Here is a 24507-nt window from a genome sequence, read left to right as displayed (position 1 = left end):
ACTTGATCTACCAGCACTTGACATAACTATTCACTATGTATGTTAATAAAGTCTGGTAATAGCCAATAAATTATTTTGGGACAATCACATATTCATTTGACAAAATATTAATAAATATTCTATTTGGTCTCATACCACTCCTTAAAAATCAACTCCAAATCTGAATATAATAAACAATAAAAGTGTAATGAATATTAAAAGTATTAGATTGTTTTTAAAAGATTATAGAACATCTTTATATCTTGGATAATAGACAGTCTTGCTAAACGAGACTCAGAAAGCAGAACTCTAGTCGATAAGATTCATAAAACTAACTACAGCAAAATACAACTTTGTAAGACCAAAGGCACCGTAAATTAAGTAAAAAAACAGAAGAAAACACTCCAACATGTAATCAAGGGTTTCTCTGCAGACTATATGAAGAACACCTGTAAACTAATGAGAGACAAACCATCTAGTGGAAGTGTGGCAAAGGATACGAACAGCCAAACAATTCTCAGTGGAGGAAATATGAAATGCCAGTAACCAAGAAGTGTTCAACCTTCCCAGAGATGACAGAAATACAAAATAAATCAACAAAGAGACATGCCTTAGATATCAGATTGACAAACATTTACAAAGTTTGTTTCAGGTGTTGGTTACGTGGAAAAATGAATCCACTCATACAGTACTGAAGCACAACTTTTGGAGAACAAATTGAAAATACCTGTTGAATTTTTCAAATGAGCATTTTCTATGACTCAGCAGTTCTGTTTATTAGTATCTGCCCAGGAGATACCTTCACACAGATGCAAAAAGAAATTATTATGAAGAAAATATTATGAAGAAAATATTATGAATATTATGAAGAATAGTCTTCATAATATTGTAATAGCAAAAAATGGGGACAACCCAAACGTGCACAAAAAGAAGAATGGTTCAACAAGATGTAGTTTATTCATAGTAACGTGTCAGAGTGACAAAGAATGGAGTAGATCCAAGCAAATTGTTACAGAAGTATCTCCCATATAGTTTTGGGTGAAAAGAGGAGGCTGCAGAATGAGGTGCATATTATACCATTTTCTTTAAACACACAAAACAAAAAGAAAAGAATATTTTTTCTACAGCAACAGATATATGGGGGGCTGTGGTTAAAGGAGCCTTTAGCTTGATCCATATATAACTTTTAATTAATTAATGTTTTACAAAGGTACTGCTTCATATATTATTTGTATAATGAAAAATTAAAATACATAAGACTAATTAAGTTCATTCTTTCCTACTAGAGAATTTCAGCTACCCCAAAGTAACTAAGAAATCAGAATGTCCACAGGAAAATGTCAGCATAGGTGGGGGACAACTGAGCTTGGCTAACATGAGCAGACATTTTTCACACATTAGGGGAGCTGATATTTTGCTGTAGGACCATCTTTGCCATGCAAACCTTGGGACAAAAGTGCAAGTATTTGCCAGGATACAGCCAAGATATAAAACCAACCAGGTCTTGAAAATAAAACGGAAAATCCAAGTTGTCACTCTAAATCTACCTCTTCATTGGCCAAAACCAGCTTTGAAGCTGTTTTAGCCTGTTTCTCCACGAACAAGAGCCACAAAATTGACGGGCCAGCATCACCACCTCGTGGCTCTGCTTCCCATCGCAGGGTTCATCACCATACCCTTTGGCCCCCAAATCTCAAACCAAGAGTTCTGTCTTTTGGATATCCCTTCAAAGTTAAATGTTTTAGAAATACAAGAGACCCAAGTAGGGTTATGGATTTTTTAATTCTGACAAGTCAAGATTTTCTAAGAGACTACTATCTATCATCATTGCCAGTTTGTAAAAGAACAGTATTTAAAACCAAGAAATCAGAAAGGTCATAAACTCATATCAGAAGACAGTCCTGCTTATCAAAGAACAGTTGAAAGTGGTATACACATTTCATAAATACGTAAATATCCCATAACTATATTAATAATTATGATCATTAGTTAGGCTGTTAAATAGGTCAACTTGACCAGGCCATGAGGTGCCCAGATCACTGGCTAAACGTTATTTCTGAGGGTGTCTGTAAAAGTGTTTCTGGAAGACATTAGCAGTTGAATTGGTGGGCTGAGTAAAGCAGATTGCCCTCTCTGTTGTGTGTGGGCCTCATCCAACCTACTGAGGGCCTGAATAGAACAAAAATGCCGAGGAAAGTTGAATTCTCTTTCTCTCTGCCTCTCTCTCTCTCTCTCTCTCTGCCTGAAGGTTTGAGCTGGGACATCAGTCTTCTCCCGCCCTTGAACTGGAACTTATACCATTGTTGTTCCTGATTCTCAGGCCTGTGGACTCAGACTGGAACTACACCTCCAGCCTTCCTGAGTCTCCAGCTTGCAGAAGGAAGGTCATGGCACTCCTATGTCTCCTAGTGGTTCTGTTTCTCTGGAGAATGCCGATTAACACAATCATATTTACATATTCCTCCTTTATCAGTCTGTGTGTCAGCTTTATCAATAAAGGAAGAGCTGGAGACAAGGTCTTGTACATAGATACTTAATTTGGGAGGTACCAGGAGTGAGAGAGCAGGGAGGGGTCATGAGTAATACTGTCCTTCTCATGGAGAGGCAGCCTTCCTTTGATCCTCATTGATCAGACTGGCCAGACGGCTCTGTCAGGTTCCAGGCACCCTCAGGAAACCACTGCTTGTCTGTCCTCACTCCTCCTTGTACATGGCCTGAAAATTGGCTCAGAGAACTTATGCAATTCACCAGAGATGTACTCAAGTCGGTCTGGCAGAAGAGGCATTGAAAAACAGGCTGACACATGTTCTGGTTCCTTTTACATCAGATTTTATTCTTCCCTTTACTCACTTATTCTTTCAATAAAAAATGTATCAATATCTACCATGTCTTAATAATGATAGCAACATTTATTGAGCGTTTACTATATGCCTGGTACTGTTACTGTTTTATAGGTATTATTTCATTTAATCCTCACAACAGTGTTATGAGGTAAGTGCTTTTAGTATCCCCCATTTTACAGATAAAGAACAAAACACAGAGAAGTTAAATAATGTGCTTGAGGCCACACAGTCAAGAAATGGTGAAGCTCAAATATGACTCGGGGGTTTTGGGCTCCTTCCTAACTGCCAGATGTCAACTGTGTTTCAGCTGCTCTGCTTCCAGGTTTCAGGCTCGTGATGGGGCATAGAGAGGAAGAGAATGCACACCGGGAGACAGGTGGGTGCCATCCCAACCCAACACAGTAAGTCAGATGGAAGTGGGCACCCAGGTGCCATCAGAGCATGGAGGGGTACTCTCACCCCAGAAGTTGGGGCCACTGAGCTGACTCTTGAATGACAGAAAGTGGAGAAGGGGTGATGTAAGTTGGGGAGGAGTCCAGATAGCAGAAATAACAGAAGAATACCACTGGGAACACCACAGAAGTATAATGGTTTCAAATTTCAGTGCACACGCTCAGGTGGCAAACCATGCCATTGTCTTTTTTCTTTGGGACCTTAAAGTCTATTAGGATCCCCCATTCTCTAGGTGTCAGAAATAATCTCCTTCAATTCAGAGGCTGAGTCCACCCTGGCCTGGGACCATGTCCTCAACTGGGGTCTTCTGTGGAGCCATGGTATGTATCTGCATGGAGGACAAAGGTGGAGAAACCATCATTACTCATCATCAGTCCACATGTTTCTGCTGACACTGCCCACAAGGGGTCCTTGACACAGAATACCGACTTGCTTAGTAAGCCTGTCTTATCTCCTGCTTCCTTGACCTTCTGGCCTCCTTCAGTGATGGCTCTCTCTCTGCTCTCCTTCACTGACAAGCTTCTCCAAAGACTCTCATCACCATGTCTCCACTTCTTCCCCTCCCAGTCTTCATTCACTATTCAACACACAGTGATGTGTATTCTGTTCCTACAACACACCCAAAAGATTCTGCTAAGATCGCCACTGGGACCCACGTTGTTAAATCCAATAGATGCTCTTCTCTTCATCTGAGCTGATTTCCCGGCTATATTCAACTTTCATGACCCGACACTTTCCTACTTTTCTTTCTACAACGTTGACCACCTCCAAAAGTCATCCCTGATTTTTCTCTCATCTCCTTGATTTTACCTCTCCCCAAACATTTAATCTATCAACAAGTTCTATCAATTGTATTGTCAAAAATTACACATCAAGTCTATCAAATTCTCTGCAGTTCCGCTGCTAACACAGTGGCATATGCTACAATTCTCTCTCCTCTGGATGAGTGAAACAGGCTCTTCACTCATCTCTCTGCTTCCACACTTGCCTCCAACAATCCAGTCTCTGCACAGTAGACGTGGCATCCTCAGTTCTGTGCAACATCTCATGTCTGGCTCCAGGAAAATTCAGTTCTGTTTTTCTTATGAAAATCTTTGGTTTTGTAAGATATCCTTGATGTTTCCTGGCATATAGTTTTATTTATCTTCATTTTTACTGTCAAAAGACACATATAATCACACACACACACACACACAGAAACTCTCATTAAGGGCCTATTACTTGTAAATCACTAGCTTGATATAGTGAGACATAAAAAGTAACCTCATTCTTTTAAAAAGTAACTTGATAACAGGGACTCTGGCTTAAGGAGCTCATGAATTGGTTGGAGAAAAAAATAAAACAATGAAAATGTAAGCAAAGAGAAAAAGGTGTAAACAACAGTCCACCATAAAATATCATCACAAGATGGCACAAGATTAGTTGCCAAATTAAATATGAACAAATTATTTGCTACAGAAATTCACAGGAAGGAAAATACTGGAAGCTGGACTGGAAAGAAAAAACTTCAGGGAAGACAGAAAATAAATTTGAATTGGCCCCTGAAGAATGAGTAGGATTTATAAAAGCGCAAAGAATTAAAAAGTCATAAAAGCTCAAGTAAACTAGTTTTGCTAAAGAAGAAAGTATGGTTTACTGAGTCATCAGAAAGAAGGCTCACAACAGAATGAGGTCAGCTCAGCGAGGACCATGAATGCCAGGGTGAGAAGTCTGACTGATTTTATAGGCAATGAGAGCCACTTAAGCATTCGATGTAGGGCTTCCCATGATCAATGTGGTACTTTAGGAAGATTATTCTGGCATGGTGTGAGACTGAAGGATGAGAGGAAGCTGTCACTAATCCAGTCAGCCTCCCTATAGGGAGCTCTCATTTTTTTTTTACATAAGCTTTGTGAACAGTTATCCTCCAACAACAGTTTCTGGATGAGCATCTCCAGGATGGTCATGGCTGCACGTTATCTTGTTTAATTGGAAGAGACCACAGATAACTAAATCACAGGCTGACACATTTATGATGAGACTGAAGAAGACAAGTCTTTACTCAGCCTGTGTCCACTGGGAAAGCAGGAGGTGCCCTCCACTCTGCTCCCTCCTCCCCTACATCCAGACAAAACACCAGCGTCTCCAGGCCACCTCCCTTTGTTCTAGTCAGGTTCATCTGATGCTGTTCCTTACCTTCTCCTTATATCTGACGTCACTGCTCATGCTATTAGGTCCTAAGACTTTGGGACTTCAGCTCCTTTGGCCTTGCCTTTCTTTGGCTGTGACAACAATGGTCATCTCTTTACAGCTGAGACAAAGACCAGTTATTTGCATCCTTGGCCTCTCTTTTAGGGCTTCATCCTCTGGGGCAGATGTTACAGAAAGAAGAATGCCGAAATGCTTTTGCTATGTGATGACAATAAGTTATTTCTACTCTTCAAAGCCCTGTAGATCTATGGGCAGGTCTGTGCATTCCGTAGAACAATATCTTGAGAATGAAGCTCAAAATGCACTCACTCCCATTCTGTGCCAGGCATAAAATATACCCACCAGCAGAAAATTAGGGGATTGCAACTCCAACACTTCAGTCTCAGACTTACCTTTAGTTTATTAAACACTTTAAAGGATATAACAGTTAATGATGTATCTTCCTCCTCAAATATTATCAATATCTCCTAATATTTCCAAATAAAATCCTTTGGGAGGAAAGAAACTAATACTTTGGGGGATGTCTTAGGTACCAGGCCCTCTTCTAAGCAGTTTTCATACATTATTTATTTCATCTTCTAAACAACACTTTTAGGTGGGTACTATCCCTGTTTTACTGATGAGGAAACTAATGTTGAAGAAGGTTAAGTAACTTGGCCAAGGTAACACAGAATGTAAAGAGTGGATTCAACCTAGCCCCATCTTCACTGTACCACCCGGCCCACTCTGCCTTCACATGACATTCAGGCTCCGAAGAGTGTGGCCCCAAACTGCCTCTCCAATCTAGTACACATTTTCCCATCTTTTATTTTGTTATATATAAATCACAGTTTTTTGTCCAATCTAATTTCGTGATTTCAAAAACCTAACATCATAGAAAACCAACCAGCAGCAGTTGCTAAGCTGAAATACACATACTTTACAACCTAGCAATTCTACTCCTAGGTAAATACCAAGAGAAACATGCACATATGTTCATCAAAGACAGGTACAGTACTTAGAGCAGCACTACTCACACGAGTCAAAAACAAAAACATGGGCATAACCCAAATATCTATCTACAACAGAAGGGACAAGTATTTCTACAAGGAAAATATAAATAGCAATGAGAATAAACTGTAGCCATACACACGTATGAATCTCACAAACATAATGCTGTGTGAAAGAAGCCGGGCACGAAAAAGTATATGCTCTATGATTCCATTTATATGAAGTTCAGAAAGAGGCAAAACTTATCTGTCCCACTGGAAGCTGGGACAGAGGTCATCTGCCCCCAGGTGGAGGGGAGCAGATATGACTGAAGAGAGATGACGCCTCAGCACAAATCAAGGTGGTGGCACCAAACTATATTAGAGTCATCATAGTCTTCACAGGCATGACCTCACGCTGGAAAAAAAAAAGCCAGTTTTACTAAAGAACATTATTTTTTTTGTGTGAGGAAGATCAGCCCCGGGCTAACATCCGTGACCATCTTCCTCTACTTTATATGGGATGTTGCCACAGCATGGCTCGACAAGCAGTGCATTGGTGCATGCCAGGATCCAAACTGGCGAACCCCGAGCCGCCACAGCGGAGCGCACGCACTTAACTGCTTGAGGCTGGGGCCGGCCCCTAAAGAACGTTCTTGATGGAGCAGTAAATATTATTTTTTTTAATTTTATTTATTTATTTATTTTTTCCCCAAAGCCCCAGTAGATAGTTGTATGTCATAGTTGCACATCCTTCTAGTTGCTGTATGTGGGACATGGCCTCAGCGTGGCTGGAGAAGTGGTGCCTCAGTGCGCGCCCAGGATCCGAACCCAGGCCGCCTGCAGTGGAGCATGCGCACTTAACCGCTATGCCACGGGGCCGGCCCATATGTTATTAACTTTATTAAATCTTGACCTTGAATATACCTCTTTTTAATATTTTGATATAATACATAGTATGTGATGAAATGGGAAGTAGGCGGGAAGCACTTGTGTTACACACTGAAGGACAATGGCTGTCTTGAGGAGAAGCATTTGTATGACAATCTGAGCTGACCTAGCCACTCTTGATAGAATGACATTTTTACTTAAAAGAACGACTGACAAACTGAGGTTATGCAGTTTTGGGTATTTGGCACACATTTTCTCAAAAATTACCTCCAAGAGCCTATCACTTCAAGGAAAACAACTGACGGTATTTGTTGACAATGACAAAATTCAAGCTCTCAGTCAAAATTATGGAAAACTTACACTTGATACAAAGAGCTTGACAGCTTTCGACTATGTAAGACTTTTCTGATAGGTCGGGGGTAGTGTTAAGCACTGTATGGTATTTTGTTTTGTTTTGTTTTGTTTTCGTATAATGAAACGTGTCAACACTTGGAAGATCTGCAGAACTCAATGAGTAGAGGTCTAGAATAGTAAATCCTTAGAGAAGGAACAGTGCTTGCTTGGGGCTGGGTCAAGTGATGGAGCAGGAATGGGGAGAGATGCTAATGTGCTCGGGGTTTCATTTTGCGGTGTTGAAAATGTTCTAAAATAAGACTGTAGTGATGGTTGTAAAACTGTAAATATACTAAAAATTACTGCACTGTGTACTTTAAGTGGGTGAATCGTATGGTATGTGACATATATCTCAAAAAAGTTATAAAATAAAAACTCTACCACCGTAATAATATTGTAACATCTGGAGTTTATTTAAAAGAAAAACAGGTTGTCAACACAAAGGACATGGTTTGCTGACCCCTGTTTTATTGTACAATGTACCATCATCTTTGAGTTTACCATTCCAGAACATCTCTGGTGTCTAGTATTTCAAAGTCTATCTTTAATCTACTATTTTTTTATTCTCCCAACATGCCCTCCTTTTATCTGTGCATCAAAAAAATGTTCTTTAAAGTGAGAATAGCCTCTATTAGTAAAACGAGCTTACTTCTAACCAACACTCCAAAATCAACACACACAACAACAACAATAAAAGATATCAGCTGAGGCTACAGTCATCTGAAGACTTGATTGAGGCTGAAGGATCTGCTTCTAAAATCACTCATGTGGCTGTTGGCACGAGGCCTCGGTTCTTCACCTCAAGGATTTCTCCATCTGTTGCCTGAGTTTCCTCATGACATGTCAGCTGACTTCCTCCTGAGCAAGAAATCCAAGAGAGAGCAAGGAAGACACCTCAGTGCCTTTTCTGACCCAGTTTCTGAAATGTACAACATCACTTTCACTTTCTTCTATTTGTTAGGAGTGAGTAGTCAAGGTTTGCCCACACTCAAGGAGAGGGGAATTAGCCTCCACCTTTTGAAGGGAAGAATATCAAAGAATTTGTGGACATATCTTAAAACCACCATAGCCACCTTGGCAGTATACAAACAGGCTCTCTTCTCCTCTGTGGGAAGGCATAGAAACTGGGGACCAGGCCCAAGACTTAATGGTCAGAACAGCCAAACTCCAAAGATGGATAAATTCCCAACAAATGTAGGTCTGTTGTACCAAGGTCAGGGCCCGGTTGGGGAAAAGATGGATGGAGTTATCTAGATTGATGTCCCTGAAGATCCTGAATCCCCAGATTCCCCTGAACCCTCTGAGCCTCCAGAGGTAGCCCATTCCTTTCCATTATGCACTAACCTCCTGTCTCCCACTTGCTTGGAGATGATGCAGAGGCTGCTTCCCCACAAGACAATGTTCACCCACCCACCTCCATCTCAGTGGGGTGTGGATATTCAGGATCTGCCCTTCCTGGCCACCAGGACTTTAATCCCTACAACTGTGATTTAATCTCAAAATTAGGATTAAGTCACAACATAACCCAGATGCTGACACATTGAGACTCACAAGGGAGCAAACGGACTGTGCCCCAAGGACCTACAAAACCTACCCAGCATGGACCAGCATAAGTCAGGATAGCGTGTGTGAGACTGGAGTCTAGGGTGCTTGATCAAGAGGACTGGAAGATAAGTTGAATAAGGGAGAATTGATCCATTTGCAAGCTCTTTCCTAGGATCCAGGATTCAACCCTTACTCATCAAGAAAATGAATAGGCAAGCTACAGATTGGGGAAAATATTCTCAACACATGTATCTGACAAAAGACTTGTGTCAAGAATATATAAAGAACTTCTACAACTCAATAATAAACAGACAATCCAACTTTTTTAAAAGGACAAAAAACTTGAGTAGACAGTGAACAAAGAAGAAATGGCCAATGAGCACATGAAAAAGTTCTCAACATCATAAGTCATCAATAAAATGCAAATTAACCCCATGAGATACTTCCACACACCCATTAGGATGGTTAAAATGAAAAAGACTGACAACATCAAGTGTTGATGAAGATCAGAAACAACTGGAACTCTCATATTTTGGTGTGTAAAATGGTACAATCACTTTAAAAAACTGTTAAGCAGTTTCTTAACTGAAACCCAGCAATTCCTCTCCTAGGTATACATCCAAGAGCAACAAAAATTTACATCCACAAAAAGCCTTGTACAAGAATGTTTGTAGGAGTTTCATTCACAATAGTACCAAAATTGAAAACAGCTCAGGCGTCCATCAATAGAAGAGATAAACTGTGGTATGGTCATATAACAGAAAACTACTTTGCAATAAAATGGATTGAATTATTAATACACACAACAATATAGATTAATCTCAGCAGTATTACGCTGAATGAGGAAAGCCCGACACAGACTAGTACACGCTGCCATTAGTACATACTTCCATTCAGAAATTCTAACAGACAAAAGTAATCTATAGGGATAGAAATCAGAGTAATGGTTGCTTTTGGAGGGGGAACTGACTGGGAACGGGTACAGAGGAACTTTCTGGGGCTGATGGACATGCTCTATATTTTGATAGGACTGTGAGTTACAAGGGTATATGCATTTGCCAAAATTGATTGAATTGTACACTTAAGATCCATGCATTTCACTATATGCAAATTATACTCTGATTAGGATAAGGAATAAAACTCATCATTTTTCCTTCCAAACCTCTTCCTCTTACCATTTATCTTAGTTAACACATCACCACCTATTTAGTATTCTTCAAGCCCAATTCATCCTAGACTTCTTTCTCCCTCTTCCTGCCACTGTCTCTCCCTCTATCGCCAAACCCTTTGGAATCCTTCTCCTAGAGAACTCTCAAATCTGTCACCTCATTTCCATTACTAATGACCTGGGCTTAGTTCACACCCCTGGACTAATGAAATAGACTTATAGCTGGACTTACCCTTTCCTAATTGACTCCCTACAATGTCAATAAAGAGATCTTCTTAAAATTCCTAATTTATTATGTCATTCTGTCACTAAAAACTTCTTCAATAGATTTACACTACCTGTGAAAGACTATCTAAACTCCTGGCAGAACAACACGGCAACAGCTACCTAGTCTAGTCTGTGAGCATGCCCAACGGATTTCTTGTCCGAAGTAGTCTGGTCCCCAAGTAGAGGCCTGGCAGTCTCATCTTCTGTCTGATGAACTGTGCTTTTATGTGTCAGGTTCAAGAATATAGCCTGGATTTCATAATCATCTCAGTTCAGTGACAAATGTTCATCCTCCTCCTTTAATGCCTCAGTGAAAGGAGTCCAACTCCAGCCACCAAGACTCAAACCCTGGAGGCACCAGTTCTCCCCACCCCTCATCAGCCACACCAGATGAGACACAAAAGTCTTTCCCATTTAGCCTCAACAACATCCATCGAGCTGACTGGCTGCCTTGTTCTAACGTCAGGACTGTAGCACCCCTCTTTAATTACGGCCGTTGCCTCTCAACTGGTTTTCTCCACTTTAAATGCAACTTAGAGGACTTATGCCCGACACATTAACATCCTGCATGGTTCAGATTTCAGCATCCCAGAGATTCCCACTTTCCCTGGGTAGCACTATAACTGTTGCTTTACTTGGAGTTTTGTATTACAAATTTCAAAAAGATTAGCTTAAAAATGAGGACTCCCAGTGATCAAATCAACTCTCCATTTTTATGACTCACTTTATCTCAAAGTTAACGTCAGAGGCTGGTCTAACATCCCAGCAAAGGCTTACTTTCATGTCATTGAAAATGTCTCAGCAAAAATTGAACTGCCTTTGTTGGGGCTGCTATTTATAAAATAAATGTCCAGAGCATGGCAGGTGAGAAGATATTACCTCTGAGATGCCTTCTAACACAAATGTTTTTCTAATATTCAAGGTGGCAGATTAAAGATGACCATAAATTGACACTCCTCCCATTAGAGGTGGGGTCTATGTCGCCTCCCATTAAATTTGGGCAGGTTCTATAACTGCTTTGACCAACAGAATACTTCAAGCGTGATGCTGTGCCAGCTTCCAGGCCCAGCCCTTAAGAGACAAGCAGCTTCCATTTCTTGTGTCTTGAAACAGTTGCTCTTGGAGCCCTCAGCCGCCATGTAAAAATTCCAACTGTCCTAAGGCCGCCGTGCTGGAGACACAGGTAGGGAGGTCCTGAGACCACACGATAGAGAGAGATGCCCAGCCTGCCCCAGCTGAGGTCTCAGACATCACGGAGCATAAATGAATCTTCCTCACTGTCTTCTGTCTGAATTCCTGTCCTACAAAACTGCAAGGAATGTTTATTTATCCAATGAATATTTACTGGATATCTACTATGTGTCAGGTTCCACTCTGCATGCTAGAGTTACACTGGTGAACAAAACTAACAGTTCCTGTCCTCTGGGAGCTGACAATGAATGATAAAATATAAAAAGAGAAAAGCCAATAAGCCACAGTTGGGCTCAAGAATTAACAAATGGTCTCAGTGCACCAGGTACATATGTACGCAGTGGTGGCAGGAGGGCAGCCCCACGCCTACTGGGACCTAGGCATGGAGCCCAGCACTGGCAGCCATAACTCAATTCCTATGGGGTAAAGGAGTCTTACTCTCTGCAAGACAATAGTCTCAAGCCAAACTTGAGGCTCGAGGCCCTTCTTCTTAAAAAGAAGCTGAAAAAGACAGCTGCCAACTGGGGCTAGGTGCCCTGACCTCACAGGAAGCCATGGGCTTGGGGAGGCGAAGAACACAGAATCTGAACTAAACTGGGTCTGAGATTCCCAAATATGATCACAGAACAGAGCATCAAAATATCATAAGATCTGGTTCTGGGCTGGAGGCGGAGGACAACACGTGATGGCAACTATCAAACCATAAAACCGCTAGACAAGAGGGAAAGAGACAACTCATCCATAAAACTGTGCATCTGTTCCTGACAACATGTGAAACACACCCCTCTGAAATTAAACACAGAGAGAACCTCTCAAGTCCACCTAAAAGTCTTTGCCTACACAGAAGAAAAGCTGTAGTACTATTTTGTAAGCAAAGTTTGTGTTTTGGTGTGTAATCTATAGAGAGTTTTTATTCTTGTTCCTATAGTGTTTGATATTGCTATGGTGGGGAAATAAAATTCAGCAACCTGCCAAGCATCAAGAGAGTCTGACAGTCACGGCCACTTATGAGTCTACTTAGCTGGCTGGCAGCCACCATGCAGCCCTGGAGATGACTGTGGGCCAGCTCTCAGTGAAGATGGGTCTCCTCTTTAAGGGAGCCACTGTAATTCTAAGGAATGGACAAAAGCTACTATAAAACTGCAAGTATTCTCACACACAGATTTGACTACCTTAAGACAAAAATGAAATAGATGAGTGTTTTCAATAGTAAGTAAGTTTTTCATAACGTGATCGCAAGTAAAATAATTTCCTAACATATGTCTTTTAAATTCAGGTATGAATGGAACACATCAGGTGACCCTGGGTGACTTTTGCCTCATCTATTAGTGAGGCAAATTAGTATCCAGGATCCAGCCATTTTATTCTTTATGAAAAAAAAAAAGTAATTGAAGTAAATAAATGTCTAACCACAGTTTGACAACAACGTAGCCTGGAGGCAATATTGAACAGGCAAGAAGCGCAGAGTTCTGAAGCCGGAATGTTGAGTTTCCGACCTTGAATCTGCCCGTAATAGGTGTGAAATCTTTGGGAGGCGACTTTGCTTCTCTGTGCCTGTTCCCTCATGTGCTCACACACTATATTGGCATTCATATATTACATTTTACAGGGGTCTTCAGAAATGAAACTGAGTAGTAGAACAATACTTTGATAAGAATGTATTTTATTTTGTTTTGCTTCAAGAAAAAATACAATAACATACCTTTACTGTGGCATTCTAATGGAGGTGCCCCTAAGATGTCATCTCTAGATGGGACTGGGGACTTTGTTTTAACTTTAAAATAGGTAATCTTTCACAAGCTCGGGAAGCAAGAACTATATTTAAACGGAAAACTCTCCACCCGGGAAGAAGCAAACCACCCAGGGGCTGCATTGGTTTTGCAAGTGCCCCTGACGCCGGCGCAAGGATGCAGGAAACACCTCCTGAGTCGTTGTCCCACTCCCGACGGGACTTGGGCGCTCGGTCCTAAGTGAGCGGAGAGACCCCGTCCCACTCAGCACCAGCAACGCCCCGCTTTCCCTTCCTGCAAACAAGCCGGTGCAAATAACCTGGGGCCCCTGCGACCGCCTCCCCGCACTCACCTGCCGCTGCACAGTAGCTCGCAGCCCTGCCGCTTCGCCTCCCCCGGGCGGCCCCGACCAGGAGGCGGGGAGAGGGGCGTGGCTTAGGGAGGGGCGGGGCTAGGGGCCGGGGCTCTTCCCCCCCCCGCCCACCTCACTGCGCCTGCGCCCAAGGGCGCAGGGCAGGGTGGGAGGTGGTGCCCCCGTGGTGGTCGGTGCTGACGTGGGTCGACCGGGTGTTTGCCGCCCCTCCTGTTCCGATCCTCTGAGCTTTCCAGCCATCACGGCGCCCAACTCTGGTCACTCCTGCCGCCCCTCCGCCCGCCTGCGTCCGGTGCCAGCAACCAGCCGGAGTCTCCCCCGCGCGGTCAGCCTACCTCCACCTGCTCCTTCAGAGAACTCCGTGACGCCTCCTCGCCTGTGTCCCTGGCTCCTGGCTGGTTAGGTGTATCGTGTCGTTTAATCACCTCTGCAGCTAAGACAGTGAAACCAAGAAGTGAAGGAACTTGCTTCAAGTCACAGACCCAAAATGCACTCCAGCTTGAAGTTGATTGCAGGCTGCCTGCCTCCGCCCTTCCACCTCGAGTGGCGCGCCCAAGTTGAGTACCTAGCCAAGTGCCGTGGGCTTTACCTGAGTTTTCGCTGTTTCTTAAGCCCTGCGAGGGCGGTATTATCTCTACAAAGGAGTCTAAGTGACTTCTCAGTCCAGCTTTGTCTCATGGCAAAACCTGGGCCATTTAAAACACCGTATGTGGCCTCTGTGTTCCTCCATACTTTTTGTCTTAAATGGCTTTATTGAGGTGACTTACAAAAAGCCTGTACATATTTAAAGTGTACAACTTGATTTTTATGTATGTATGTATATGCCCCTGAAATCGTCACCACAATCAAGAGTGAACGTAGCCACCACCCCCAAAAGTTTCCTTCTGCCCATTTGCAATTCCTCCTCCCAGTCACAGACTGCCATGACCACTCCTCAGATAACCATAGATCTTCTTTCTGTCACTTAAGATTAGTTTGCATTTTATAGAATTGTATTATGAATGTTTACTGTGTGCTTTTTTGGGAGGAGGAGAGTCAGGCTTAATTATTTTGAGATTCAGCAGTGTTGCTGAGTGTATCAATAGTTCATTTCCTTTTTATCACTGAGTAGTAGTACGTTACATGGATATACCACAGTTTGTTTATCCATTCACACATTGTTGGACTTTTAGGTTGTTTCCAGTTTCTGGTTTTTTTTGTTTTTTACAAACAAAGCTATCAACATGGTTCTTCATTTTCTTACTATTCAGTTTTGAAAGTTCTTTACATTATCGGGATATGTCTTTCCAGTTATGTGACTCAATATTTTCTTCCAGTGTGTGGATTAAAAGCATGTTTCAGAAGCAGACTTTTTAAATACTTCAAAAGCAAACTTTTTAAATTTTGATAAAGTTTAATTTATTAATTTTTATTTATAGATTGTGCTATTGGTTCCATATCTAAGAAATTTTTTCCTAACCCAAGGCCCCAAAGATTCTGTCCACTTTTTCTCAAGAAGTTTTATAGTTCTAAATTTTAAATTTATGTCTGCGATCTATGCTGTATTAATTTTCATATATAGTGTGAGATATGGGTAGAAGTTAATTTCTTTGCATGTAGATACCCAGTTGTTTCAACCATTTGTTGAAAAGACTAGTTTTTCTCTACCAAATTGCCTTTGCCACGTTTTTGAAAATCAATTGATCATATAAATGTGAGTTTATTTATGGAATCTCTATTCTGTTCATTGATTTATTTATCTGTATTAGCATTGATATCACATGGTCTTGATTACCATAGCTTTATAATAAGTCTTGAAATCAGGTCATTTAAATCTTTCAATTTTGTTCTTTTTTCTCGAAGTTGGCTTGGCTATCCTATACCCTTTGCATTTCAAAATGAATTTTAGAATCAGTTTGCCAGTTTTAACAAAAAAAATTGCACAGATTTTGATTGAGATTGCAATGAATCTATAGATAAACATAGGGAAAATTGACACCTTAAAAATATTGAGTCTTCTGATCTGTGAAAATGGTATGTATCTGCATTTACTTATGTATTATGTAATTTCTCTCAGAAGTGTTTTGTAGTTTTCAGTGTACAGGCCTTGCACATCTTTTGTCAGATTTAACTCTAATTATTTCATACTTTTTATGCTATTGCAAATAGTATTACTTATAAATTTTTAATGGTTTATTGCTAATATATAGAAATACAATTGATTTTTGTATATTGATCTTATATCCTGAAAACTTGCTAAACTCGCTCATTAGTTTGAGTAGCTTTTTATACAATCTATAGGATTTTATTTGTAGACAATCATGTCATCAGTGAATAAAGACCATTTTCTTCTTCCTTTTCGATCTGTTTCCAGATCGATTTTATTTCTTTTTCTTACCTTAATTGTACTAGCTAGAACCTCCAGTACAATTCAGTGGGGGAATGGATGGTCTTTCCAATAAATGAGGCTGGGTCAATTGGATAGTCATACGAGAAAGCATGAACCTTGACCCCTGTCTCACACAATACACAAAAATTAATTTCAGAACCTTCATGGACCTGAATGTGGAAAATGAGACAATAATACTATTAAAGAAAACATAAGACAATGTTAATTGTAAGGGCAGGCAAAGATTTCTTAAATGAGACACAAATAACAGTAGCTATAAAAGGTTAACAAATTAATTCAATTTAATTTATAAATTAAATAAGATTAACTTATACATTAATTAAATTAGTAGAACTTGTATTCATCAAGACACCGTTAAGAAAGTAAAAGGTAAATGACAGGCCAGGAGAAGATATTTGCGAAATGTATCTGACAAAGGACTCCTATAAATTGATAAGAAAACATCTGAATCAATTTTTTAGAGGAGAGGAGGGGCAGAAGGCTTGCAGTGACCTTTACAAAAGAGGATAGCCAAAGGGCAAGGCATGATGAGAAGTCATTCAGTATCATTAGTCATCAAGGACATGCAAAGTAAAACCAAAATTGAGATACCACTACAAACCAAGACTCTCAACCCCCACTGTGGTGCAACCACTTTAGAAAACTGGCCGTATTTGCTACAGCTATACTTACATGTTCATCCTATGACCTAGCAGTGCCATTTCTAGGTATATACCCAATGTAAATGAGTGCTTATGTCCACCAAAAGACATGAATGAGAATGTTCATAGCAGTTTTATTCATAATGATCAAAAACTGGAAACAACTCAAATGTCCATCAGCATTAGAATGGATAACTATATTATGTTATATTCATATAATAGAATACTATTGTATGGAATGGAATACTACAACAAGGAAAAAGAACAACTACTGCTGCATGCACGCACTTGGATGAATATCACAAATACAGTGTTGATCAAAATAAGCCAACCACAAAAGGTTACATCTGTATGATTCTATTTGTATAAAGTTCATAAACAGGCAAAACCAACCCATGGTTACTTTTGATGGGGGGAGTGATAATGACTGAGAGGGAGCACAAGCAAACCTATTGGGATACCAGAAATGATCTATACCTTGATCTGTGTGGTGGCTAAGCAGATGTATACACATGTAAAAATTCACTGCTCTGCACCTAAGATTTATGTGTTTTATGTATAGATGTTATGTCAACATAAAAGAAAACTGAAGTGTTTTTTTCTGAACATAATTATTCAGCTCTGCTGATATGTACACATATTTCTAAGCCAAAGCTGCACTTTTGATCACTATAACTTTCTAGTAGGTTTGATATCTACAAAATAAGTTCAAGTCTTTTCTTCCAAAATTTTCTTGCACCTGTATGCTTCCAAGCTAAACTTTAGGATCAGTTTTTCAAATTCTTTAGAAAAAATCTACTGGGATTTTTATTGAGATTATGCGATATTTGTAGTTTATTTGAAGAGCACTTACATCTCTCCAGTATTGACTCTTTCCATCCAATCAACATGGTTCATTTATTCAGGAATTTTCAATCAAGTTTTAAATTATTCTTTATGTAGGGCTAGAACACGTTTTGGTATATTATGTATATGATGTATATTAAGTCATTATGGTTTCTGTTCCTATTATAGGAGAAATATTTGTCCCATTACTTCTCTAATCATTGCTGGTATATAAAAAGGCTCTTTTCCCCCCATCTGGCCACCTTGCTGAACTCCTTCATTCATTTTAGGAGTTTTCCATTCGATTCTTTTAATTTCTAGGTTGTGAGTAATGTATTAAAATCTTTTCTTCTTTATATGAGAATCTGACTTCTGATTAGTTTCCTAACTATGTTTTCCTGAAAACAGAAAGATGGTACGTGTAGATTATGTGACTAGGCAACTTTGCTTATAATAAAAATGATTCCTGGTTTGTAACTTTTGTCTGGACTGGGAGTCACCATGGCCTTAGGTTCCTTTTCTAACCCGCAAGTCCCTTGTGGGGACCCTGGAAACCATGCCTATGGAGTTGTCACCAAAGATATTTTCGCGAGGGTTGGGGGCATGAGGTTTTTAAATCAGAGTGACTGCCTGGTGTAGCTCTTGTCTTCCTGCACCTGAGCCGTCTGCTGAGTGGACTGCAGTAAAGATTCCCACTGCTAGGAATATCTACACTGCCTTGCTAGCATGTGTGGTTCCTGCCCTATGGCCTTGAATAGGCCAGGATGGTATGTGGCCCGCAGTGGTCTTGTGAATCTGAATTAGTTGAATCTAAGAAGACCCACCCCCATGGGCATTGCAGAGTGGTGGAGCAGTGGGCTAGACTTTCGGACCCTCGATGCAGTTTGACCAATGTACTGTGAGATAGAGGGGTGGGGAAGGAAAGCTGACAAGGCATTAAATGTCTGAGAGGGGGAGTCCATCTGCCTGTTCTCTGAAGTTGAAAACTCTGTGGCATATGACAAGAGATTAGGGCAGAAGCGGGCTGGAGTAAAACCAGATTCATACCAAGAGGAGACACTGCTCACTGTTTATGAAGGGGACCTGGGCCGAAACCCACTGCAGCTGAGCTACCGGGATAGGTTAATGTCTCGCTCGGAGGGTTGGAGGGGGGCTGCGAAGACAAAAGAATGAACCTGAAGACCCCATGCTTGTGATGGGCTGCCACCTGATAAAGCAGGTGGAACTGCCAAGTTGACTGCAATTCCACTCAAACTTGAATCTACATGGAGAGAGGTTTGAGAGCACCCAAGCAGACAAAGGGCTGTGCGGTGGCCAGCAGCTCCAGGCAGAGCTACAATGACAGCAGTTTAATATGGTTTGGGGTCACCAATACAAGGTTAAAGAAAGCTCTCCATGTGTGGCAAAGGGTAACCCCAGGCCACCTAAACAGCATCCTGGAGTCTGACAACAACTTTGGACCGAGAATGTTTGAGTCAATTTAAGGCTGCACTGGAGCCTGAGCAGTGTCCTCTGCTGCCATCGAGTGAAAATTTATGGGAATGCAAACATTTTCAAAAGCGACGCAGATTTTTAAAGCAATCATCGGTTATTGTAAAGGCCTAAGCTGTACTATTAGACTGGATAAAACTCTTGATTTGCACTTAGTGTATAGGGAAAAACTGCACTTTTTCTAAAAAGGTTAAATAAATTTCATTGTAGTATATTTGATTTGCTGAAAACTATGGTGTAATATCATTTGATATAAAATGCCTAGAATTCCCAGAATAAAGGGGGTATTTTAGGCATTATAAAGACAGATGGCCAAAGGTTATTCCAGTTGCATAGGACGTGGAGGGGACATCCTTACCCCACTGGTTAATACAAATCCTCGTGATCACAAAATGTGCTAACTTGTCCTTTTCTATGTTGAAAATGTCGGCCAAAGTCGTGGAGGTGGACTATGGGCAAAGGGTTAACAAACACTTCTGCATGAGACTCTAACCTTAGGTTATCTCCCTGAAAGTATGTGTCAACTATTTAGCTAGGCAACATTGCTTACAGTAAAAATGATCATTAGTAAATTGCATCTGGACTGGCGAACCTCTAACTACCTGATGGGGAAATGATTGTTTTGAGCTTCCTGCGTGTGAAACTCTTGTAACTAGGCACGACCCGTGCACAGACCCTGGAAGCTACGCCTGTGGAACTGTGAGATCGTCTCTGTGAGGCATGGGGCTTTACATCAAAGCACCTCTCCTAAAGGCCCCAGCGTGGATCTCGACTCCTTGCACCTACTGAATGAAGTGCAGCAAGGACCTCGCGGCAAAGAACACCTGAGGCTGCTCTGTGATTGCTGCGGCTCCTGCCCTGTAGCCTTCTAGCTGCGCCGAGGAGGCCTGGGTCGTCTTGTGAGTCAGCAAAGCCTAAGAAGACCACTGCGGGCCTTGCAGAGGTCATTACATCCACTGCCGAAAATGACTTTTTTTTCTTTTTCCTTTCCATAGCTATACTCATGTCCTTTTCATTTGTTATTTGTTATAGTTTGTTGAATGATAGTGAGCACAATGGTGGGAGGAGGGGTGCAGTGGGTGAGGAGGGGAGACAGAATGCCTTGTCCCTATATTTTATTTTTCCACTTTTTACTTGGAAATAATTTTGAACTTATAGAAAAGTTGCAAGAATACAAAGACCTCCTAGAAAGACTTCACAGAGATTCACTGTTAACATTTTTCCACATTTGCTTTATTTTTATTTTCTCTTTCTACATGTATGCATTTTTATTATCATTATTTGAGAGTAAGTTGCAGCCATCATATCCCTTTATCCTTATTATTTTATTGTGTATTTCCTAAAAAACAAGACATCTACTTACATTATCACAGCATAATTCTCAAATTGGGAATTAAAATGAATACAGTGCTATTACCTAGTTAACAGACCTGTGAAAATTTTTCCAGTTGTCCCAATATTGTTTTTTTTATAGCATATTTTTTCCCTGCCCCCGGATCCAGTCTTGTAGTCATCTCACTGCTTTTAGTTGTCATGTCTCTTTACTCTTCCTTAATCGAGAATAGTTCCTTAACCCTTTTTTATCTTTCATGACATGGGCATTTTGAAGAGCACAGGCCTATTGTTTTAGCAGAATTTTCTTCAGTTTGGATTTGTGTGATGTTTCCTTAAGGTCAGATTCAGGTTGAGGTCTCCACCCTTTAGGGAACTCCACTCTGGCCTTCCTCTAGCCACATCTCTCAAGCCTGGAGCCAAGGAGGCAAGCCCATTGGAACCTGCCCACTCCCACTTGGTCCAGAGAGTAAATATTTTAGGCTTTCCAGGCTATATGATCTCTGTCACAACTACTCAGCTCTGCTACTGTAACAAGAAAGCTGCCATAGATAATGTGTATATGAATGATCATGGCTATATTCAAATAAAATTTTATTTATAAAAACAGGTGGAGGGTGCATATTTGGCCCATGAGTCAGTTTGCTTGACCCCTCTTCTAATCCATGCCCCAGCTACCAAGAAGTCCAGAATTCCACGCCCAAACAGCCTCAGCCCCGTTCCCAGAGTAGGCCTGTGAGGGCCTCTCTTCCCCGGGTCTGCCATCGTGAGGCGTGGCATCTTGCCACTAAGGAGTGCGTTTCTCTAGGCTTGCGTGTGCCCAGGAGATGGCAGTTTTGAGGAATGTGGACAGATTTGAACGCAGAGGTGGGGCCTTCACAGTGTCAGAAAGAGCTGAGAGTGAGAAGAGAAGGGGCAAAGAGCTAGCCGGGTCGGCTCCCCTCCTCTCCTGGTGCAAGACTCCAAGGAGCCTAAGAATTACATTTGCATCTGGCCTTCCTGGTCAGTGTGAAGGGTTAGTTTATCCAGAGAAAAAGGAGTGACATTTGTTATTCAACCATTCGTTGCTTGATTTATATGTATATATATATTTGAACATTTAGCTATATGGTACGTGGTCTCTATTTGCACTTTGCCCCAGCCCCATAGTGCAAGGGCAGCCTGTGTGACAGCATGAACACTTCTCAGAACAGCCTCAGCGGGGCTGACTGGTCCCCACAGGTGTTCACCTGTGAAGGGAATCTGCAAACTGGCTCCTGGCTCCACTCTGCCCCGGGAGAATCAGGGGCGATCTGTGGCAAGGCCTCCCAGCCTTCCTTGCCTGCAGCCACTTGGGTTGGCAAAAGACCCCAGGTTCAGTGCTCAGCTTCTAAGCAACAGAACAAGGAAGATACTACCGGGCCAATTCCTCATTCTTCCCACTTTCTACTTCTAGACTGTCTTTTCTTTCTGGTTTATCTAACTGATTTCTTTGGACCTCTTGATATTTGAACAAACAAGTCCCCTGACAGACTTCAGACCCCTGGAGGTTTCTGCATCTCCCTCTCTGATTCATGTAACACACCCCCACCACGACTGCCACCACCCTTGCCATTGCCACACTGCCATCGCTGCCTCTGGTCAGCATGAGGCCTTAAGGCACCTGTCCCTTACCCAGAACACTCCAGAGCCAGGAGATGTTGTAGGGGTGCCATCTTACCAACACTAGTGCACACTCATGTTCAGACACTTTGGAATTCCAACCAAGTAAATAACACCAATATGGTACCCGGATCTCGTAAGTAGTGAGGTGTATCTGGAAAGATAAGCAATTCTTTAAAATGTTACCCCATGAAGTACCTTCAACTTTAAATATCTTTTAGAGGAAAGTAATGTATGTAAAGTATTAATCTAAATATCACTTCCAATAACATAATACTTTTGGTAAGGCATCCGATAACATCGAAATTTAAGAATTACTGCTATGCAATTTGCATAATTCCTATAATATGGTAGCATATAATTTACTGTTATGTAATTTACTATTATTTTGTTGATTTTTTTAACTTTTGTCCTAAAATTGTTTTCTATAAATATAAACTCTAAAAGTTGTTCCATTGTAATTTGTTTCTTTTTATAATGCTTTGAATCTCCAGAAAAAGGCTTTTTTTATGACAGTCTTTTGCAATAATATATTGATTAGTTACTCTATCATTTTTAAAAAAATTTTTATTGAGGTCATAATGGTTTATAACATTGTGAGATTCCAGTTGTACATTATTATTTGTCGGTCACCATATAAATGTGCCCCTTCACCCCTTGTACCCACCCCCCAACTCCCTTCCCCCTGGTAACCACCAAACTGTTCTCTCTGTCCATGTATTAGTTGATATTCCACATATGAGTGAAGTCATACAGTGTTTGTCTTTCTCTGTCTGGCTTATTTCACTTAACATAATACCCTCCAGGCCCATCCATGTTGTTGCAAATGGGACGATTTTGTCTTTTTTTATGGCTGAGTAGTATTCCATTGTATATATATATACCACATCTTCTTTATCCAGTCATCTGTCGACGGACACTTGGGTTGCTTCCACTTCTTAGCTATAGTGAATAATGCTGCGATGAACATAGGGGTGCATAAGCCTCTTTGGATTGTTGATTTGAGGTTTGTTGGGTAGATACTCAATAGTGGGATAGCTGGATCATAAGGTATTCCTGTTTTTAATTTTTTGTGTGTGTGAGGAAGATCAGCCCTGAGCTTACCTCCATGCCTATCTTTCTCCACTTTATGTGGGACGCCACCACAGCATGGCCTGACAAACAGTGTGTCAGTGCACGCCCGGGATCCAGACCTGGGCCGCCAGTGGCCGAGTGAGCACACTTAACTGCTACACCACGGGGCCAGCCCTGTTTATAAGTTTTTGAGGAATCTCCATACTGTTTTCCATAGAGGCTGCACCAGTTTGCATTCCCACCAGCAGTGGATTAGGGTTCCCATTTCTCCACAGCCCCTCCAACATTTGTTGCTTTTTGTCTTGGTGATTATAGCCATTCTAACAGGTATAAGATGATACCTTGGTGTGGTTTTAATTTGCATTTCCCTGATGATTAGTGATGTTGAGCATCCTTTCATGTGCCTGTTGGTCATCTGTATATCTTCTTTGGTGAAGTGTCTGTTCATTTCCTGTGCCCATTTTTTGATTGGGTTGTTTGTTTTTTTGTTATTCAGTTGTGTGAGTTCTATATATTTTATGGAGATTAATCCCTTGTCAGATTTATGGTTTGCAAGTATTTTTTCCCAGCTGGTGGGTTCCCTATTCATTTTGATCCTGGTTTCATTTGCCTTGTAGAAGCTCTTTAATCTGATGAAGTCCCACTTTTCTATTTTTTCTTTTGTTTCTTTTGTCTGAGTAGTCATGAAATTCAAAAAGATCCCTTTATGGCTGATGACGAGTAGTGTACTACCTATATTTTCCTCCATGAGTTTTATAGTTTCAGGTCTCACCTTCAGGTCTTTGATCCATTTTGAGTTAATTTTTGTGTATGGCAAAAGAAGATAGTCTACTTTCATTCTTTTGCATGTGGCTGTCCAGTTTTCCCAGCACCATTTATTGAAGAGAATTTCCTTTCTCCACTGTATATCCTTAGCTCCTTTGTCAAAGATTAGCTGCCTGTAGATATGAGGTTTTTATTTCGGGACTTTCAATTCTGTTCCATTGATCTGTGTGTCTGTTTTTGTACCAGTACCATGCTGTTTTAATTACTATCACTTTGTAGTATGTTTTGAAGTCAAGGATTGTGATGCCTCCAACCTTGTTCTTCTTTTTCAGGATTGCTTTAGCTATACAGGGTCTTT

The sequence above is a fragment of the Diceros bicornis genome (assembly GCF_020826845.1).
Source record: "Diceros bicornis minor isolate mBicDic1 chromosome 17 unlocalized genomic scaffold, mDicBic1.mat.cur SUPER_17_unloc_1, whole genome shotgun sequence".
NCBI classification, from domain to species: Eukaryota; Metazoa; Chordata; class Mammalia; order Perissodactyla; family Rhinocerotidae; genus Diceros; species Diceros bicornis.
Note: the sequence above shows the minus strand (reverse complement) of the source record.